This window comes from Bubalus kerabau, chromosome 2 (genome assembly GCF_029407905.1).
Source record: "Bubalus kerabau isolate K-KA32 ecotype Philippines breed swamp buffalo chromosome 2, PCC_UOA_SB_1v2, whole genome shotgun sequence".
NCBI lineage: Eukaryota > Metazoa > Chordata > Mammalia > Artiodactyla > Bovidae > Bubalus > Bubalus kerabau.
In genome coordinates, this window is record NC_073625.1 from 118,274,918 (window position 1) to 118,295,622 (window position 20,705).

At 46.0% G+C, this 20,705-nt stretch overlaps 1 long non-coding RNA gene across 1 annotated transcript; it reads left to right on the forward strand.

Annotated features, from left to right (window-relative positions):
* Positions 1–224: 224 nt before the first annotated feature.
* On the forward strand, positions 225–2,083 carry LOC129644865 (uncharacterized). The gene is made up of 3 exons (XR_008711021.1): positions 225–430; positions 1,240–1,371; positions 1,594–2,083. It is a non-coding gene; the product is annotated as an uncharacterized LOC129644865 (long non-coding RNA).
* The last annotated feature ends 18,622 nt before the right edge of the window (positions 2,084–20,705 follow it).

The window sequence follows — 20,705 nt, forward strand, 5'->3', positions numbered from 1 at the left end:
GGCTATTTATATTTAGTTAAATTTAAATAAAATTACTAGCCTAGTTGTACTAGCTTCATTTCAAGTGCTCAATAGCCATATGAGGCTCGTAGCCTTTAGATAGGGTCCAGAGGGTGATGTGCAGCAGAGCAGTGTGCAACCTGTGCGACTGTTCATGGAGGCCTTGGTGCTGATCTGGGTAAGCTATATACCGTAAGCTACCAAGAAAAGCAAAATCAACGTGGTGGGGGAGAAGCCAGGAACTGATGCTTAAGCTGGGTGAGGTCCAAGTGACTCTTGCCAGCCGATAACCAGGAAACCAGCCCAGGAGTCAGGAACCAAGAACAGGAACAGGACAAAGAATGGTACATTACATGGACAAGGGACAATGTTTGGCTGGAAGTACTGAGGGCTGCTTCATAGGAGGTTTGATTTCCTGTTGCAGGAACATGTGAGTAAAGGGTTAAAAGGGAATTTTTTGTTTGTTTTGTGGAGGGATGTCATTTTTTTCTTTTCTTCCTACCTACAAATCTATATGGCATATATAGATTTGAGAGAGAGAACCAGAACTAACAGTGGAAGTTACAGGGGTCAAATTGCAGCAGAACAAAAAGAGGAGACAGTTAACACAGCCAGAGCTCACTCCCAGTGAGAGGGGCCATCTGGGGCTGGAGAGCTCTAAGTCATTTCAAATGCTCAGAGAAAGGCTGGGTGGCCTCTGTTAGGGAGGGTGTGTGTATGGGGAATAGGGAGTGGTAAGTGATTTCTGCTGACTAGGGACTCTGAGGAGCTTCCAACTCTTACAGTGTATGAAGTGTCAAGTGCTGTATTTGCCAAGTACACCAGGATAGGCAGGGGTCTGTTTAACAGTTTGAGGACAGGGTTTGATTCAGAAGGTGTTTAGAGCATGTATATGGATACTTTTTGGTCTTTGTTAAGTTTAAGCATGGAGAAGGCAATGGCACCCCACTCCAGTACTCTTGCCTGAAAAATCCCATGGATGGAGGAGCCTGGTAGACTGCGGTCCATGGGGTCGCTAAGAGTCGGACATGACTGAGCGACTTCACTTTCTCTTTTCACTTTCATGCATTGGAGAAGGAAATGGCAACCCACTGCAGTGTTCTTGCCTGGAGAATCCCAGGGATGGGGGAGCCTGGTGGGCCTGCCGTCTGTGGGGTCACACAGAGTCGGACACGACTGAAGTGACTTAGTAGAAGTAGTAGTAAGTTTAAGCAAAGATTTCCTTCTGCCCTTTCTCAGATCTCCAGCCTCATCAGGAAGCAGATGAGCCAGGAGTTCAGTGCAGTGAACTGGGAGGCTGAAAGTCAACTCCATGCTGGCACCTGGCCCACAGCATTGGGCTGGAAGTGTTTTCAGGTCCCGAGATGGGAGGTAAGGCTGGAGAGGATTATTAGCTAGAAAAGCTGTTTGGCCACATCCCCCTCAGAGCCACAAGCCCATAAAACACATTTGTGTGGGTTAGCAAAAGGCACTCCCTGCTCCAGGAGGACACATCACCCACAGTCTTTTGATTTGACAAGGGAAGAGTTCTCTCTTGTGCTGTGGTTAACATGCACCACCGTACCCTGATCCCTATCCTCTCCCTCCTTTAAGCTGCGTCTCCTGTGTGTTATGAGCTCAGGACTGGATGTAGAAGAGTACTAGATCAATTAGTGAGGACGAGTGGGAAACGCAAGGAAGAGTTCCATGTCAGAAATCAGCCATCTGGAAGACAAAGCCACATGAAGCCGAAGTCTAATATTAAAACTGATGCTGACTCTTCTAGTCCTTTTTCAGAGCCGTAGAGCACAGGGGAGGCCGCAGACAGAGGGAGACTTTTCAGAACACGTCTCCAGATGCCTTCTTCTTTCATGTGTTCATTAAATGTACTTACTCTTTGACTTGCACTTAAAGACTTATGTGTTAAATAGTTTTTGATTTATGTATATGTATAATCTATGCCTTCAATATCTGTCCATAATTTCATTCTCTGTCTTGAATTCCAAGCTCCTAGAAAGTGCAGACTCTGCACTACATGAGTAATATTGCTTTGTAAAATGCTTGGCATGTTGCCACCTGGTACTTTGAGATGTTAACAGTGGTAATAAAGTTCAAATCCTGTACCCTGGCATTCCAGACTTTCTATCTTCTGACCTTCCCCTGATCTACTCCCCTCCCCACCCTCGTTGTTTGGTTTCAGTATCTGATACAACAGCCAAACTGGCCTATATATTCCTTGGGCATCCCATCTCCAGGTCTCATCCCAAGCTATTTCCTTCATCTGCATACCCCTGTCCCCATTCTTCTATTCCCAAGTGTCCAAATCCAGCCCACCTCTGGAAGGTCAACTCTAATACTGATCCTTATGATATCATCCCTGATTCCTTATGCAGGAGTGATTTTGCATCTTTGCTCACCCAAGATACTTCATGTCAACTTTTTCTGGATCTAATTACATACTACCATGTATTATTGCTCTCTGCACTAATGACTGCTTCCCCTTGAGAATCTTGGATCCTTGAGGGCAGAGGCTGTGTCTTATCCATCGTCCCCACCACAGGGCTAACTCTAGGGCTGGCCACTGGTTTTCATCTCTATGACCTGGACAAACCCAGTCCCTACTCTGAAACTTGATTTACTCTTCAGTAAGCAAATTGGAGGAGATGATCTCTAGGGAGCATGTTATTCTGAGACTCAGTCCATAGGGCTCACTGAATGATGAGAAGGTTGTGAAGAGGCTTCCCCCACCCCCAACCCCAACAGAAGAGGGAGAGCTTTGGAGACTTATTCACAGAGGCCTAAAAGTTCCTGGATTGCCGAGAAGTTGGAAATTCAAACTGGTTAGTCGCTTGTACCAGATTTCTCTCTTCCCATGAATGGCAATGACATTAGGTGACTCAGAGAGGAGTCAGCACAAATATGAAATCTCTGTTCTTTGAAGTTGGTGCTGGGGCCTCTCCTGCAGCTCCTATTCATTCCTTCAAGAAGCAAAGGGTATCAAGAGTCCATGATATTCCCCATGTGGCGGCTGGAGGTACTGTGCTCACGGAAATCTAGCCTCTCCCACGGTGACAACCAGGCTGCACACGTGGTGTCAGAGCCCCTTGTCAAAGGACCTGCCTGCAACAGCCCCGGAGACCCTGAACCAACACCTATTTTTGGCAATAATTATCCAGCCTTTTGTAACAGCCTGAGTACATGAGCAGATCTTTTAAAAATAGGCCAATATTGTTTCCCCAGATTCCTGGTGGTGACTCAGCACAGTAGTGTACAGTAGCTGTGTTCACAGAGCGTGTGGGCACCGAAGGCCTGTGGGTGAATCGTGGCAGCTGTTCAGCTTCCCTACTAGAACCCATAGGGTCACAGCCACGGAGGGGACGCAGGCACACCTCACCCCCCGGTCATCCGGAATGCCACCGTCACCACTAAGACAAGGGCTTCTCTGCCTTATAGACATGGCCAGCCGTCCAGGCCGAGAGCGTTTGGCAGCACAGCTCCAGGGCTGGGACGGGGTAGGGAAGGAGACATGATGGGACTCAGCCAAATGGGGGCAGACATCTACCTAGGGCTTGAGGGGAATGAGAAGGGTGTTCATGGGGAGGAAGGAGGAGGCTACAGGGAATGTCCGCTGACAGAGGCTGAGCCAGGAGTCTGGGGCTTTGGGCCCAGCTGTGCGGCTGACTCACCGTGGGCTCTTAATCTCCTGCAGAGGGCAGGCCCAGCTCCTAGAAGCCTAGAGGGCTTAGTGGTGTTTGTGCAACTACAGAAATGGGGCCTGTGGGCTGGCATGTAGCCCTGCCTGGCCACGCACATGAGGGCAGGGGAGCAGGCTGGGGTGGGAGAGAGCAGTGAGAGGGAGGGTGAGGTGTTTGGAAAGAGAGGCGAGAGCCTGCGCTAGCCCGTGACAGGAGTGTTTACAGAGGCACTGACAGGGAGACAGAATGTGGGGGCAGGGTGGAAGTGGGGGAAAGTTGGGTACACATACACCCAGGGTTAGGTAGAGGTGGGTTATGCATTTTTCAGTTTTCATAGCTGAGTCAAAGACTTTAAGCTTCTTGATAAAATATATTAGTCCTGCTCAGAGGTTTAAGGATCCTGAAAAGGACATTAACTGAAATTCAAGACCCACTTCAGAGCTTTTGTTTCTTTCCTTCTCGCCCCTCTATCCCACCCCATCGAGGGCCCTAGTATTCACTTAATTTTCTTCTCTCACTGTGAAAATATAAGATGGAAAGGAAAATGCCCCCCACCGCTTCAGATGTTCCAACAATGCTGACAGGAGATCCAGAAAGAGGCCCATGACTTCCGACGTGCATGCTCAGTCGCTCAGTCATGTCCGCTCTTGGTGACCCTATGGACTGTAGCCCACCAAGCTCCTCTGTCCAGGCAAGAATACTGGAGTGGCTAGCCATTCCCTTCTCAAAGGGATCTTTCCAACCTAGGAATCAAACTCACAAGAGATCCAGTTTCTTGCATCTTCTGCTTTGGGAGGCAGATTCTTTGCCACTGCACCACCTAGGAAACCCATGACTCCCAAGACTAAGTGAATGCTGAATCTTGGCACACAAATGTAAAGATAATGTTGTTTTGAAATATTTTTAGAAGTGTTTCTATAACCTGTACATCTTGTTGCTCTGGAGCCTCCCAGTCCCTAAAGCAGGGAATGTCGATGCCTCAGGGAAGGGCAGTCTCTGCCTTAGTTGAGGATTCATTGTCAAATCAGATTTTCCAGAGTCCCAATAATGATAATAAGGCTTGAAAATCAAGTGCTAGGGAGAGGATTTCCTAAAGGCCTGGAGGATCTGGTCATGGAATTTGATCTGTCCCTCCAAGGAGGGAAGAGGAAAGTGGAGGAGGCAGCCCATCCTTCTAACAGATCTTAGGAAAAGGGTGACAGAGGGGTTCAGATAGCTTTGCGTCTCCATCTCCTTACCCCAGGTTCCAGTCTTGGGAGAGACATGTTTGCTAAGTTGAGGAGAACACTTTGTCTTCTTTTCAGCCTGCAGGGACAACCACACACATTCCCTGCACCAACATCGGTATCTGTGGCCACATTAAAGGAGATGAGCACAGCATGGGAATCTCTGTGGCTCCTAGAGGCTGATAGAAACTTTGCTGAAAGTTTGACTGGGGAGTAGGAGTGGGAGTCCTTGGCACTGTAGCCAAGATCAGACTGCCTTTGTAAGTCTGCCTGGAAGTCCAGCAAGGCCTGGTAGGATCCAAAGTCCTGAAGGAGTCAAGTATCAGAGAGACAACTGAGCCCTGGCCAAACTGAAGCAGATATCAGCAGATATCCATCCCTTACCTGGGGCTCATGTGAGCCCTTGGATCAGCAACTCTGAACCGTGGCTGCTCAACAGACTCAACTCCAACGAGTGAGTCCAGGGTCCACACTCAAAAGTTCTGATTTAATTTAGTTTGTGGTGAAGCATCAGTGTTTTTTGTTTTAAAAGCAGCCTGGAAAGCTTTTGCACAGCAAAAGAAACCATAAACAAAATGAAAAGACAACCTACAGAATGGGAGAAAATATTTGCAAATAATGAGACTGACAAGGCATTAATTTCCAAAATATACAAACAATACATACAGCTCAATATTGAAAAACAAAAGCAACCCAATCAAACAATAGGTAGAAGATCTAAATAGACATTTCTCCAAAGAAGACATACAAATGGCCAACAGGCACATGAAAAAATGTTCAGCATTGCTAGTTATTAGAGAAAAGCAAATCAAAACTACAATGAGATATCACCTCACTGTGGTCAGAAGGGCCATCATCAAAAAGTCTACAAATAATGAATTCTGAAGAGGGTATGGAAAAAAGGGAACCCTCCTATACTGTTGGTGTAAATTGGTGTGGCTACTGTGGAGAACAGTATGCTGCTAAGTCACTTCAGTCGTGTCCGACTATAGAGGTATCTTAAAAAACTAAAAATAGAGTTACTCTATGATCAAGCGGTCTCACTACTGGGCATATCTCCAGAGAAAACTAATTTGAAAACATGCACCCAGCTCAGTGTTCATAGCATCACTATTTACAACAGCCAAGACATGGAAGCAAACTAAATGTCCATCAATAGATGAATGGATAAATAAGTTGTAGTATATATACACACACACATACACATGATATATATCATAAAAAGAATGAAACAGTGCCATTTGGAGCAACATGGATGGATTTAGAGATTATTATATTAAGTGAAGTAAGTCAGACAAAGACAAATATATGATATTGCTTACATGTGGAATCTGGGAGCGGGAAGGGGAAGATAGAAATAAAATTATTTATGAAACAGAAATAGGCTCATAGCATAGAAAACAAACTATGGTTACTAAAGGGGGAAGTGTCAGGGAGGGATAAATTAGGAATTTGGAATTAACATATATATACTCAGTTCAGTTCAGTTCAGTCACTCAGTCGTGTCCGACTCTTTGCGACCCCATGAATCGCAGCACGCCAGGCCTCCCTGTCCATCACCAACTCCCGGAGTTCACTCAAACTCATGTCTATCGAGTCAGTGATGCCATCCAGCTATCTCATCCTCTGTTGTCCCCTTCTCCTCCTGCCCCCAATCCCTCCCAGCATCAGAGTCTTTTCCAATGAATCAACTCTTCGCATGAGGTGGCCAAAGTACTGGAGTTTCAGCTTTAGCATCAGTCCTTCCAAAGAACACCCAGGACTGATCTCCTTTAGGATGGACTGGTTGGATCTCCTTTTGTCCAAGGGACTCTCAAGAGTCTTCTCCAACACCACAGCTCAAAAGCATCAATTCTTCGGAGCTCAGCTTTCTTCACAGTCCAACTCTCACATCCATATACATACTACTAGATGTAAAACAGATAAACAACAAGGATTTACTATATAGCATGGGCAACTGTACTCAATACTCATTGTTTCATAATAATCTATAAGGGAAAAGAATCTTTAAAAGAATATGTATATATATATGGGTGTGTGTTGTTGTTACTGTTTACTCACTAAGTCATGTCTGACTCTTTACAGCCCCAAGGACTGTAGCCTGCCAGGCTCCTCTGTCCATGAGATTTCCCAAGCAAAAATACTGGAGTGGGTTGCTATTTTCTTCTCCAGGGGATCTTCCCAACCCAGGGATTGAACCTGCCTCTTTTGCAATGGCAGGAGGATTCTTTATCACTGAGCCACCAGGTAAGACCATATATGTGTGTGTATGTGTATGTGCATATATGTGTGCAAGTGTATATGTGTATATATACATGCATGTATGTGTGTGTATATATATATGAAACTGAATCACTGTGCTATACACCTGAAACTAACACATTGTAAATCAACTATACTCTAATAAAAACAAAAGCATCCTGGGCTTGTGACCAGGGAAGTGAACTGTTTCCTTCAGGGTTAGAAATAACCTCCACACCTAGGTTAGGAGTAGGGTGAGGCAAGTGAAGCACCAAGAATGAACAATTTAAAGAGATGCTCATTGTCAAGGCCATGTAAGTGCAGGGTAGGCGCCTGAGAGTACCTCCTTCCATGTGTTTCCCAGGTGCTACCCTACCTCACCTAGACCTGCTCCACTTCCTGTCCAGGTAAGCTCCTTCCCTGGTCCAATTTGAAGAGGTTATCCAGTCTCTTCCCTTCAGAAGGCACAGGAAAATTGCAAATGAAAATGTCATGGGGCCAAGAGACCTCTGGGGAATGGGCTGGGGAAGACAGTGGGCAGAAAACCAAAGAATGGACAGACTAAATCATTACCTAAAGGCTTTGCCAGTTTCTGGGATGAGAATGACCCGACATGACCACTGGCTGCAAGATACAGCTTAGTCATTTCCACCAGGCCTCTGAAGCCAGGACATTTTGGTTTAACTCACTATGGGGGAGGGTGGACAAGACCCAGGATTCTTCAGAAAGGGATTCAAGTTGCACAAACCAAAGTATGTTCATGTTCTGAGACAAAGTGGGTGTGCCTGCCTCCAACAGTATGTGGGAGAGTTCCAGGGAACCTGCCTGGCTCTTGGTTGCTCATCATTTGTCTCACCCAGAAATCCGTCCCCGTGGCAATGAATCAGAAATCGGCACCGTGGAAGGCAGACTTCTGAGGAGCATTTGGAACTAATTAGTTGGTTAGTGTGAGCTCAGGGCTGTAGTGAATGGCCCAGCACTGTGTGAAACCCCGGGCTTTACACGCTGGGACAAATGCCTTCTTTGTCAGTAATAAGTGACCTTTGTTTCCCTCTGCCCTGCCCCCCACCTCCCTGCCTCATCCTGGCCTCAGCCCAGATCCCGGGTGATCCAGAAGGAAACCTGACCTGGCCTTGACGATGGAGTTGGGCACCCTGAGCCTCCGTACAGGGGGATGGGTGTCATTCTGTGTTTTAACCCGAAGCTGTTCTTACAGTGGGTAGGGACAAGGGCCCTGGGCTTTAGGAGCAGAGCTGTGTTTTGACCCATGTTTGAGCACCGTTTAAAACCCAGTTCAGTTATCTTCTTTTTCTCAGTTTTGACAGTAGGGGAGAGATGTCAAAGTCAGCAGAGGCAGAGTAAGGAAGCCAGAGACTGACTTCCCCATCATACGGCTGACTCCTAATTGCCACCCAGGGCCCTTACAGCAGTCTCTGGTCCCAGGTCACAAACCTTCAATCCTGAACCAGTTTCCTTTAGAATGAGAGTTTGAAGTCTGACTTGCTTCAGATCTCCGGGCTCAGCCAGATCTGCCAGCAGAGGGGATCTGCCTGCTTTCAGGACTCGAGATGGTTAACATGTGAGGAGCCACTGAGGCTTCCTAATGAACTAGGCCATGTCTTTCTTTCTCAATCTTGATTTCTGCTGAGAGAAGCAGCATCAATGACCCATAAAACTTGAGAGTTTTCCCTTACCTATTTGCTAGGATCTATTAATCTCTTCCAATCACCAGCAGCTAACCCATCTGCAAGACACCTGGGCTTGATTTAATTAATGTGCAAAGCAAAAGAATATGAGGCAGGTAAAAATGTGTAATTGGCAATAGTGTCTTAAGATTTTCTTTGTTGGTTCCCCATTCCTCCTCCTTCCAGGCAGTGGGAGGGGATGAGAAGAAGCCAAAGGCAAATGTAGTTTAATTCCATCTTGAGTAATTACTCCGGAAAGTCCTCTAAAAAATTGCTGGCTGTTTAATTCAGCAATTTGAACTTGCATTTGGGAACATCATCAAACTGTAAATGCTTTGATCTTTTTTATGCTTCTGTACATAAGGAAAACCAAGTACACCTAATTCCTATGCCGTGTTGTCATAAGCATTAGAAACTCTTGGCACACGGCCACGGGTAGGAGGCTCGATAGGGGCTGGCTTTGTTGGAGAAGGAAATAGCTGGTTGCCTTGAAGTGAACATCACAAGAGAAGCCAAGAGGCCGGCGCTCTGTGAGGCCAGTGGCTCACGAGATGACACTGGACAGGATGTGCCCTCTCCTGACCACCACTTTCTAGTCTTAAAATAAGGGATAATGTCAGACGATTTCTAAATTTCGAAGTCCCCCCTTCCCCAACCACCTAAGCTCTGCCGTTCTTTGCTTCTAGGAAACACATTCCTTTCTCACACCACAAACCCAGAGGTGAGGAAGGTAAAGCAAGGGCAAAGGTAACTAGGTCCAGAAACGTGCTCTGCAGGCTTGATTATCAAAATGTTTAAGGAAAAGATAACCAGTTGTGGATTATGAGATTTCTTTGAACAGTGAAACACCTCGGATGTGGTGCAGAGCCTGTAGCCACAGAAGAGAAAAAAAAATTAACTGGCTTCCGGGAGGGTTTGTGGGGTGCCTGTGACCTCAGCCTTAATCAGCATCTCATGCTTTCCTGCCTACAACACTAGAAAACCACATGGGTTTTAGGCGATTACTCAAACCAATGCTATTGCCTTCCATGGTATTGCATGCTCTTCTTCTATGAAGGAAGAAAAGCAGAACTGGGGCAACAGGGGCAGTGCTGTATTCATTCATACCTTCACTCGGGCATGTATTCAACAGATCCTAATCCCCTGTAATACATGAGGCCCTAGGGAGGAAGTAGGAAATGGATGAAGCCAACCCAGAGACTGTCAATGGTTCTTTGAGCACCTACGTTCATATCCTTGGCAATTTCAGATTATGTAGTGAATCTGTAACAAGAGGAAGTCATTCACAAGGAGACTTATCTTCTACTTCTTAATGAGCCTGGATGGTCACAAGTCCTTAACTAAGAATGCCTACCTCTATCTGGGGAAGGCTATAGTTAGCTATGTGCTAAGTCACTTCAGTCATGTCTGTCTCTGTGTGACCCCATAGACAGCAGCCCACCAGGCTCCCCCGTCCCTGGGATTCTCCAGGCAAGAACACTGGAGTGGGTTGCCATTTCCTTCTCCAATGCAGGAAAGTGAAAAAGTGAAAGTGAAGTCGCTCAGTCGTGTCTGACTCTTAGCGACCCCATGGACTGCAGCCTACCAGGCTCCTGCATCCATGGGATTTTCCAGGCAAGAGTACTGGAGTGGGGTGCCATCGCCTTCTCCGATAGTTAGCTATGCTAACCACTATATCACCAATGCTTCTCCCAACTCTGTCAAGTTCCTATTCTTCCTTCAAGGCCTGATTCCATGCCATCACCGCGGAAAACCTTTCCTGGTGTCCCTAGGCAGATGTGATCTCTTTGTTTTCGATGATCCATGGCATTTGGTTGGTCCCACCTAGTCTTATACTCAAACTTGCACTATTTTTGATTCTGTATGTGTCTTATTCTCCTTTAGACTGGTAGCTCCTCAAAAGCAGGGACTTCTGAGACACAGGAAGGACAGACTTTGTTGGAGTGGTAAATATTCTGATTGTGAGATTTTATTAGAGTCTTGTAAATCTTACCATCGAGGGAAACTGAGTAACCGGCTCACCAGATCTCTCTGTCTTGTATCTTACAACAGCATGTGTGCATGCATGCTCAGTCGCTCCAGTCATGTCTGACTCTGAGACCCTGGGCTGTAGCCTGAGGGTAGGCTCCTCTGTCCATGGGATCCTCCAGGCAAGAATACTGGAGTGGGTTACCATTCCCTCCTCAGGGGATCTTCCTGACCCAGGATTGAACTGGCATCTCCTATGTCTCCTGCATTGGTAGGCAGATTCTTTACAACTAGTGCCTCCTGGGAAGCCCTATAACAGCATAGGCATCTACACTTATGTCCAAATAAAAACTGTAATTAAAAATAAAGCACACAGAATCATAAGACCTGAAAGATGCAAGAAACTCAAGAGGTCCTCTAGTCCTGCCTTTACCTAATCAGCCTCTTAAACTGCAGCAATGGAGAATTCACTATTTCATGGAGAAGAGCATTCCATTTTCAGATAATTCCAGAGCTATTCTGAAACTAACAGGCCAGGCTATATCTTCCCCTTGGAGCTCACACAGAAGAAGCTGCTTTCTTATCCCCATGACAATCCTCCAGGGATGTGAAGCTGGTTGTTATGTTCACCTGAGCCTCCTCTAGGCTGCAGGGTTTCTGTTCTCTTAACTTACCTCCATGTTTTGAGTTCTCATACCACTCTGGAACCTTTTCTCTGATTGTACCTCATATGTTACTCTAATCTGAAATAGGATTAACAGCCTCCTTTGTTCTGGATATCCCATTGGCTCCAAAGCAGTTAAAGACTACATGAGCATCCCTATGCTAACTGCATGCCATTGGCTCAGATTAAATGTAGAGTCCACAATAACCCCTTAATTTTTCTGTTACACCAGCTATAGTCATACTCCCTATCACCAACATTGGCAATTTGGTTTTGACTCAAAAGTAGAACTTTACATTTCTCTATACCTGGCTGCTTTTTAGTTGACAACTTGAAGTGGGTCCAAGTCTTGGGTGGGATGTGGGTGACTGGTAGTAAGAGGATATGTGCACTTGACATGCTGCCGCAGATTGGTCTGCTTGCTGCAGTGTGCCCAGAGATGTCTGAGTACTTCCAGCATTGGCAATCTGGGGTATTGCTCATTATTGCTGGATGGCAAGATAGGTTTATTTTTATAACAAGTATTTACTGCAGAACAGCCTAGCAGAACCTCCTGGGTTTCACAACTCTTCCGGCTGTGTTACGCATGAGGAGTGAAGCCAGCCATCCTCATTCCCCATCCCCATAGAGACACCAACTGGGAACCAGAACATCGAGTGAAGGCTCAGTGTCAAGCATCTGTGCCTGCAGCTCAGGGAGACAGGGAGGATGCCTCTGTGGGGCATTAGAGGGCAGAGCCATCTCATCCCTAACAAAATGAGAAGAGAAGGCAAGGCTTCCAGGCTCTTTAGTGCAAGGTGGGACAGAGCACCTGCTTATGTAAATTCAGCGAGGTCCAATTCTTCTGGGGAGATACAAAAGCAGTCTAGAGCCCAGTGCCCCAAAGCATCAGTTTATCCTGCATTCTCTTCCTTCACCTGTCTTGGCATCAAACACTGTTGCAGTGGCCACTGAGAAGCCAGGGGAAGCAAGTCCCTGTCTCTCCCCCTGTTCAGACACCTTCAGCGGCTCCTGCTATCTTGGATCCCATCTCTACCGCTTTCCTCACACAACTGACACGTCTTCTTCAAGTGTCCTTCCTCTCCATCTATTGTCAGATAGATGGGTCGCCACTGAAATGCACACTTACATGAAGACTTCCTTAGTTCCGTCAAGGACGGTAATCGCACTCTGCTCTGTACTTTTCTCAGTGTCCAAGAGGACACAGTCCTGGCACAGAAGAGCTGCTGTGCTTGATAGACTGTGCCAGACTGACCTTGGATGGGCCCTGTCTTGTCTTCTTTCCATCTAGCCTGTGCCTGTGGCAATGACTGCTTGTTGTCCCCCAATACCCACTTTTCCCTTCTTCCACAGCAGTAGACAGTTCAGCAGGGCACATGGTCGCCCAGAATAAAGACAACAATCCTCATTCTTCTTTGTAGCTAGTCATTGCCATGTGACCAAGTTCTGGTCAATGGGATGGGAGTCCAAAGGTTGAGCAATCTCTCAACCTTTAAAGAGAAGGATTCTCTCCACTCCTGCCCAACACACACACCATGGCTCCATCACCCTTTCCCTTAGTTGGAATGTGAATGTGGTGGTGAGTCATATTGGACCATGCAAATGAGGACAATGAATGAGAGATGATTGATGGATCAAGAAAAGAAGCCTCTACCTCTGATGATTCCTTGAGCAGAACCATTTTACTAGCTCAGACTTTACTTGAGAAATACACTTCTGTCTTGTTTAAACCATAGTTACTCTGGGTCTCTGTCCCATGCTGCTAAACCTGACTCCTAACTAATGCTTCCCAGATGGCTCAGTGGTAGAGAATTCACCTGCCAATGCAGGAAATGCAAGAGACGTGGGTTCAATCCCTGGGTCGGGAGGATCCCCTGGAGAAGGAGATGGCTACTCACTCCAGTATTCTTGCCTGGAAATCCTGTGGACAGAGGAGCCTGGTGGGTTACAGTCCAGGGGGTCGCAAAGAGTCAGACATGACTGAGTGACTGAGCACCATAGTGTCCCACTCCACTTAACTCTTGGCTTTCTATTCTGCTTCTGCCCTCTCGCTGCCTCTTTGACTCCCTGCCAGCTTTTGGCTTGTCCCTCCCCACTTGGCCTAACCTGACCTCTCAAAGTAGCTTTGGATCCTTTCTCTGGCATCTGTCCTGACAGGCAACATAGGGGAAAGTGTGGTTAGGGCCAAGCTGGAGTTTTTAGATTCTGTTTGCTCTCTGGTTCTAGCCTCAGCTATGTAGGTGTCAGACACAGGCACTTAGTGCCTCCTGAGCCCCTACCTTTTCCATGCACCTTTGATTTCAGTCCTTGCCTTATTCCCCTGGTCAGCAGGATGGGAGTACAAAGCTTGAGCAATCCCTCAACCTTTAAAGAGAAGGATGCTCCCCTGCACCCCCATGGCTCCATTTCCCTTTCCATTGGTTGGAATGAGAATGTGGTAGTGAATCATGTTGGACAAGACTGTGAGTTCCCCAAGGGCAGGCATTGGACCTGCCTCCTCTTGAAAGATCCTCTAATAACTTGTCCTTAGCAGGCCCATACCAATGTGTGGATTCTCATCATAGGATTCCTAGAGCAGCACACTGAGCCCTGGACAGTGCAGACAACTGTACGCCTGTTACTAGCTTTGCCCAGTTATTGAAGCCTTCCCAGCTGGAAGAGACAAGGATCAATAAATCCATTCACCAACTGCTTCTCAGTTGGGGTTCTTCCCAGAAGTTCTCCTCTCCACACAATGAAAGAGAGGGTTCAGCCTGACTCTACCACCCTAGTACTTCGTCCTCCTGAGACAAGCTATGCTCCCTGACTGTTGACCTTTAAGTGTTAAGCCACAAACCCAGAGCAGGCTAAATTTTAGTCACTGAATTGAGAAGAAAGGATTGGTCTGTACTGTACTTCCCATAATACCTAAAAATAACTTCTTCCCACAGGCCTGAGTGGGGAAAATGACTGGGAAATACAGTAGAACCCCTTAATTAAGTAGCTGATGACACCACACCTTCTGTACCAGACTTTCCAGGGTTGAGGGAGTGAATAGACACAGTCCTGTGTGCCAAGAGCACTGAGTCCCCGAGGATTAGAGCACCGAGTCCCCGAGGATTAGTCCTCCTTTCCGGGGGAAAGGAGGCGCGCTGCTTTGCCATGCTCACTCTCACTGACTGTGTGGAGAAGGTTCTGTGGGGAAGCTGGACAACGTTGGTTGTAGAAGACAGAGCTCCAGCTTAGGAATGAGAACACTGTCCTAGGTACCAGCTCTGCCACTTCCTGCTTCCCCCAGTGACTGATCCTGAACAAGTGCCCAAAGCTTTCTGGACTCACATCCTCTGATAGGAAGAGTGGACAAGATGCTCTCCAAATCCCTCCCTGTCACCGCGTCCTAGGAATTGTTTGTTCTGCTGGTCATCTGCTTCATATTAATAGCTTCCTTCAGCCCCTGTCTGCCACCACTCCACCTGGCCACCCATGCACACTCACGGCTTTCCTCACCCCTCCCTGCTGTCTGCTCCTTGTGACACTGGACTAAAGAAACAGGCACAATCCAGGTTTTCCACAAACACAGACTCCTGTGAACACCAAACAGAGAGGGCCTAGGAGGGGAGGCAGTGCACCCAACTCCTTGGGTGACTCAGGTGTTTAGTTACTGACTGCCTGCTCTGGCACAGCCAGGGGGACGCCTTGGAGCCGTTCTTACGTGTCAGTGATTTCTTTAGCGCTCTGGCTTAGTTTTATTTTTACTTTTCCAGCCAGTTCCAAAGTCTTGCCACACTGCTCATCACCTCATTCACTCACCAATATGTACCTTCTTTCAAGTCTCTCTTTTTCCCTAACAATAAGCTACAACTGGCTCCCAAAGGTTTTCTTCTTGTTCAGTCGCCAAGTCATGTTTGACTCTTTGCGACCCCATGGACTGCAGCACACCAGGCTCTCCTGGACTCCACTATCTCTCAGAGTTTGCTCAAATTCATGTCCATTGAATCAGTGATGCTATCTAACCATCTTATCCTCTGCTCACACCCCTGTTCTCCTCCTGACTTCAATCTTTCCCAGCATCAGGGTCTTTTCCAATGAGTCAGCTCTTCACTTCAAGTGGCCAAAGTATTGGAACTTCAGCTTCAGCATCAGTCCTTCCAATGAATATTCAGGGTTGATTTCCTTTAGCATTGACTGGTTTGATCCATGCTGTCCAAAGGACTCTCAAGAGTCTTCTCCAACATCACAATTCAAAAGAATCAATTCTTTGGTGCTTGGCCTTCTTTATGGTCCAACTCTCACATCCATACATGACTACTGGAAAAACCATAGCCTTGACTATATGGACCTTTGTCATCAAAGTGATGTCTGCTTTTTAATACATTGTCTAGGTTGGTCATACCTTTCCTTCCAAGGAGCAAGCGTCTTTTTAATTTCATGGCTGCAATCTCCATCCACAGTGATTTTGAAGCCCAAGAAAATAAAATCTGTCACTGCTTCCACTTTTTCCCCTTCTATTTGCCATAAAGTGATGGGACTAGATGCCAGGATTTTAGCTTTTTGAATGTTGAGTTTTGAGCCAACTTTTTCACTCTCCTCTTTCACCTTTGTCAAGAGGCTCTTTAGTTTCTCTTCATTCTCTGCTGCTGCTACTGCTGCTAAGTCGCTTCAGTCATGTCCGACTCTGTGTGACCCCATAGACGGCAGCCCACCAGGCTCCCCCGTCCCTGGGATTATCCAGGCAAGAACACTGGAGTGAGTTGCCATTTCCTTCTCCATGCATGAAAGTGAAAAGTGAAAGTGAAGTCGCTCAGTTGTGTCTGACTCCTAGCGACCCCATGAACTGCAGCACACCAGGCTCCTCCATCCATGGGATATTCCAGGCAAAAGTACTGGAGTGGGGTGCCATTGCCTTCTCCCCTTCACTCTCTAGTGTACCAAAATAGTCATATTTGGGTCTTGCTCATTGTCTCTCTTTCTCAAAAACTATGTTCTACTGTAACAGCTTGGCCTTATTCAATTAAATTTCCGTTCCCCGTGCAGCAGATGGCAAAAATAATGTATAGCTATTTGTGGCCATAAATTAATGGCCACAATAGTTTATAGCTCCTCTCCTTAATAGGGGAGGCAATTTCCCTACTCTTTTTTTTTTTTTTGTGGTAAAATACATATAAACATAAAACTTACTGTTTCGACCATTTTAAAATGTACAATTCTGTGGCAATTAAGTACATTCACATTGTTGTGCAATCTTTACCACCATCCATCTCCAGAACTTTCTCATCTTCAACTGAAACGCTACATCCTTTAAAACACTAACTCCCAATTCCCTCCTCTCTCTAGCTCCTGGCAACCACTATTCTACTTTCTGTTTCTATTAATTTTGGGGCTCCAAAATCACTGCAGATGGTGATTGCAGCCATGAAATTAAAAGACGCTTACTCCTTGGAAGGAAAGTTATGACCAATCTAGATAGCATATTCAAAAGCAGAGACATTACTTTGCCGACAAAGGTCTGTCTAGTCAAGGCTATGGCTTTTCCAGTGGTCATGTATGGATGTGAGAGTTGGACTGTGAAGAAAGCTGAGTGCTGAAGAATTGATGCTTTTGAAGTGTGGTGTTGGAGAAGACTCTTGAGAGTCCCTTGGACTGCAAGGAGATCCAACCAGTCCATCCTAAAGGAGATCAGTCCTGGGTGTTCATTGGAAGGACTGATGCTGAAGCTGAAACTCCAATACTTTGGCCACCCAATGCGAAGAGTTGATTCATTGAAAAAGACTCTGAGCCTAGGAGGGATTGGGGGCAGGAGGAGAAGGGGACGACAGAGGATGAGATGGCTGGATGGCATCACCAACTCAATGGACATGAGTTTGGGTAAACTCCAGGAGTTGGTGATGGACAGGGAGGCCTGCCGTGCTGCGATTCATGGGGTTGCAAAGAGTAGGATACAACTGAGCGACTGAACTGAACTGAACTGAGGAAGTTCATATGTTGTGGACTCACACAGTATTTTTCTTTTTGACTAGCTTATTTCAATTAGCATAATGTCTTCAAGGTTCATCCATGTTGTAGCAAGTGACAGGATTTACTTGCTTTTTAAAGGTTGAAAAATAATTCCTTGTATTCATATGTCACATATTGTTCGTCCATTCACATTTGCATTATCCATTAGACAGACACCATTTGGCTATTGTGAATAAAGCTGCTATGTACATAGGTGTACAAATCTCTGTAGAAGTCCCTGCTTTCAATTCTTTTGGGTATATACCCAAAATTGGAATTGCTGGATCATATGGTAATTTTGTGTTTAATTTTTTTTGAGCACTCACCATTCTGTTTCTCATAGTGGCTGTACCATTTTACATTCCCATCAGCAATACACAAATGTTCCAGTTTTTCCACATCCTGTCCAACACTTACTATTTTCTATTTTTGTGGATAATAGCCATCCTTATGGGTGTGAAATGGCATCTCATTGATTTGCATTTTCCTAATGATTAGTGAAATCATTACACTAATTAGTGAAATGTTACACACCTTTTCATGTGTTTATTGGCCATCTTATATCTTCTTTGGAGAAATGTCAAGTTCCCCATTCTTGGCACTAGAAAGAAAGCCAAGAATGGGGAACTGGGTTGGCCATTAGAAGGACTAACCATCCCAGCTTGTTCAGAACGCTCCCAGTTTTTGCTCTGAAAGTCCTGTGTCCTGGGAAACCTTTCAGTGCTGGGCACACCAGGACAGTTGGTCACTCTGGCTGGCCTTTGATCTATAGAGTACATTGGAAGTGACAGTGTACAGCTTTCAGTCCAGGCCTCAAGGGGCTTGGCTGCTTCCTCCTGTGCCGCTCCTGAAGATTCACAGTCTCATAAACAAACCCAAGCTAGACGGTCAGATGACGTGAGACATGCAGCCTGGTCGCCTCATAACTCTTGCTAACAGTGTGCTGGCCACCAGACCTGTGAGTGAGGCCATCCTCAGACATTCAACTGCCAGCTGATTCGCCGACTGATGGCAGACATGTGGCCCAGCGGAGCCCAGCCAAGCTGGCCCAAAGCAGAAGAACAGCCCGGCCAGCCTGCAGAGCAATCATCTCAGTAAGTCACTGTTGCTTTAAGCCACAAGGTTTGGGGATGATTTAAGCTGAGGCTGGGGATGATTTGTTACTCAGTGCAAACTAATTCATACAGTTCCCCATAAAGGCTGCTATGTTCATTGTTTCTCTAAGATCTTCACTGCAGGCAGGACCTTCCGTGCCCTCCCAGTGCCCTTAATTTTAGTGAGAAGAGCTTCACTTACTCTTTTACTGCAGTGTGGCCACTGAACAGCCAAGAGGCTTTCATTCTCCCTGCCAAAAGCAGACAAAAGCTCTCCCCACTTCCCATCCCTTTGTCCTTCTGCCACCATGCATTTCTCACAGTGCAAAGAGAAATGCACTCATTAGAGGCTGAAGTGGCCCTAAGGGCCCCTTCTGCATACCACAGCCAACTACTTCTCCTTGAACAGTTTCCATTTTTCTCTCTCCAATCTTTTTCTTCTTGATCACAGTGCATCTGAAAGAATTCTGACTTGCTTCAAATGCTCTTCCTCCAGTTGGGTGAAACTTCTGTGACTCTACTTCTGTTCTGCTAGCTTTGTTCTCTGGGAAGTCTCAATGTGGGGAGTTGTTTTGACACAGGAGCCTGGTGATTGCCATCCTAGAAGCTGCTGCAGAGCTTTTCAGAGGGCCTCATTCTGGGAACTTGAGGTCAAGTGGGACTAGCCCACTCTTCTAAAGGAGATCTGCTTCTTGCTGGAACTTTCTGGCTCTTAACCCTCTCAGGAAACATTGAACTGTAATTATTAATTGTCCAATGATAAGGGCCCAAAACATGCAGGCTGCTTTCTTTTCTCTTTATCAACCCTTGGTGAGCCCCAGCAACTTATAGTAAGAGGGATCAGGTCATGGTGCTACCCCAGCCTTCAAGACATGTAGGCAGCTGACTGTAGGTGACAGAATTGATTGTCAGCCTCAGAGTGATGGGAATTCCATTTTAAGACTCATTCCCTAGTCCTGGGCCAATAAAGATCAAGCCATAGAAACATAAAGACTTGAAGGACTTTAGAAATCACCTGGTCCAACACTGCCATTTTATAGATGAGGAAACTGAGGCCCAGACTTGCCCAAGTCTGGAAGTGACTTGTCCAAGGTTATCCAGCAAGATGGTGGCAAAGCCAGGGCTAGAACCATGGCCTTGGACTTTCAGGCTGGTGCTGTCTCAGCTACTGTTGCTGCTGGCAGATACAGGCTTTGGTTGGTTTTTGAAAAATGAGTTAGGAGAAGTGAAAGGAAGCCAAGGATTCTCTACAGACCAAACTGTTGGGTGGCAGAAGCAGAGGGTGGAGGGTGCTGCCAAGATGAGAGCTCTTATCCCATCCTCTCCTTAAGCTGAGAACATCTACAGGACAGAAACAAAACTGAAAGCAAAAGGAGCCAAGCATCTTACCCAAGCCAGCATAGGAACACCTACCAGAGGAGAATGCTTTGTCCTCCCACCTTTCTACTTTATTTAGGAAACACTTTTCTTATGAACTTACACACTTCTTCCAAAGGATAACTCCGTTGTATATTAAATGTCTGTGTTTCTGTTAATTCCCTTCTGATGCTTGTCAGGTTTTCACATTGTACCATCACTGCAAGGATGTACCTCTCAGGACGTTTTTTCTCTAATGTTATTTCACATTCAGGTTTTTTGAGTCAATAGAGTCCTCATGTTTGTCAATTATAATTATAATACTGTGTACATTATGTGGGTGCATCATAATTTGCTTTCCAGTTTGCCTCAGGTTGAATATTTGTGTCATTTCTCACTCATTAGTGTTAATAATACCAACATGGTTATTTCTGTAGGAACAATTTTTTATCCCTTTGGGTTTATTTATTTGGAATATGCTTTCCTGGCAAGAATGATTGGATCATGGCAAGGGCTTAGCTCTTGCTATTGCCAGATTACTCTCTAGAAAGATGCAATCCATTTGTAGGGCCTTCAGCTTCATTTAAATGTGCCATTTCTCTTAGCACAAAACTGGGCTATCATTGAGTTTTGTCATTTCTGTTCATTGTTTCCCATGTCAAATTGGGAAAACTAAACAGTGAGGAATACAGGATATGAATCAAGGGAGAGGATTTGTGAGATGAAGCCAAGAAATGGAATTGGGCAGAAGCTATAACAAATATTCCAAGTAGGATGAAGTGAATGAGGGTTATTTGTTACAGCCACTTGTCCCTGGGTTTGTG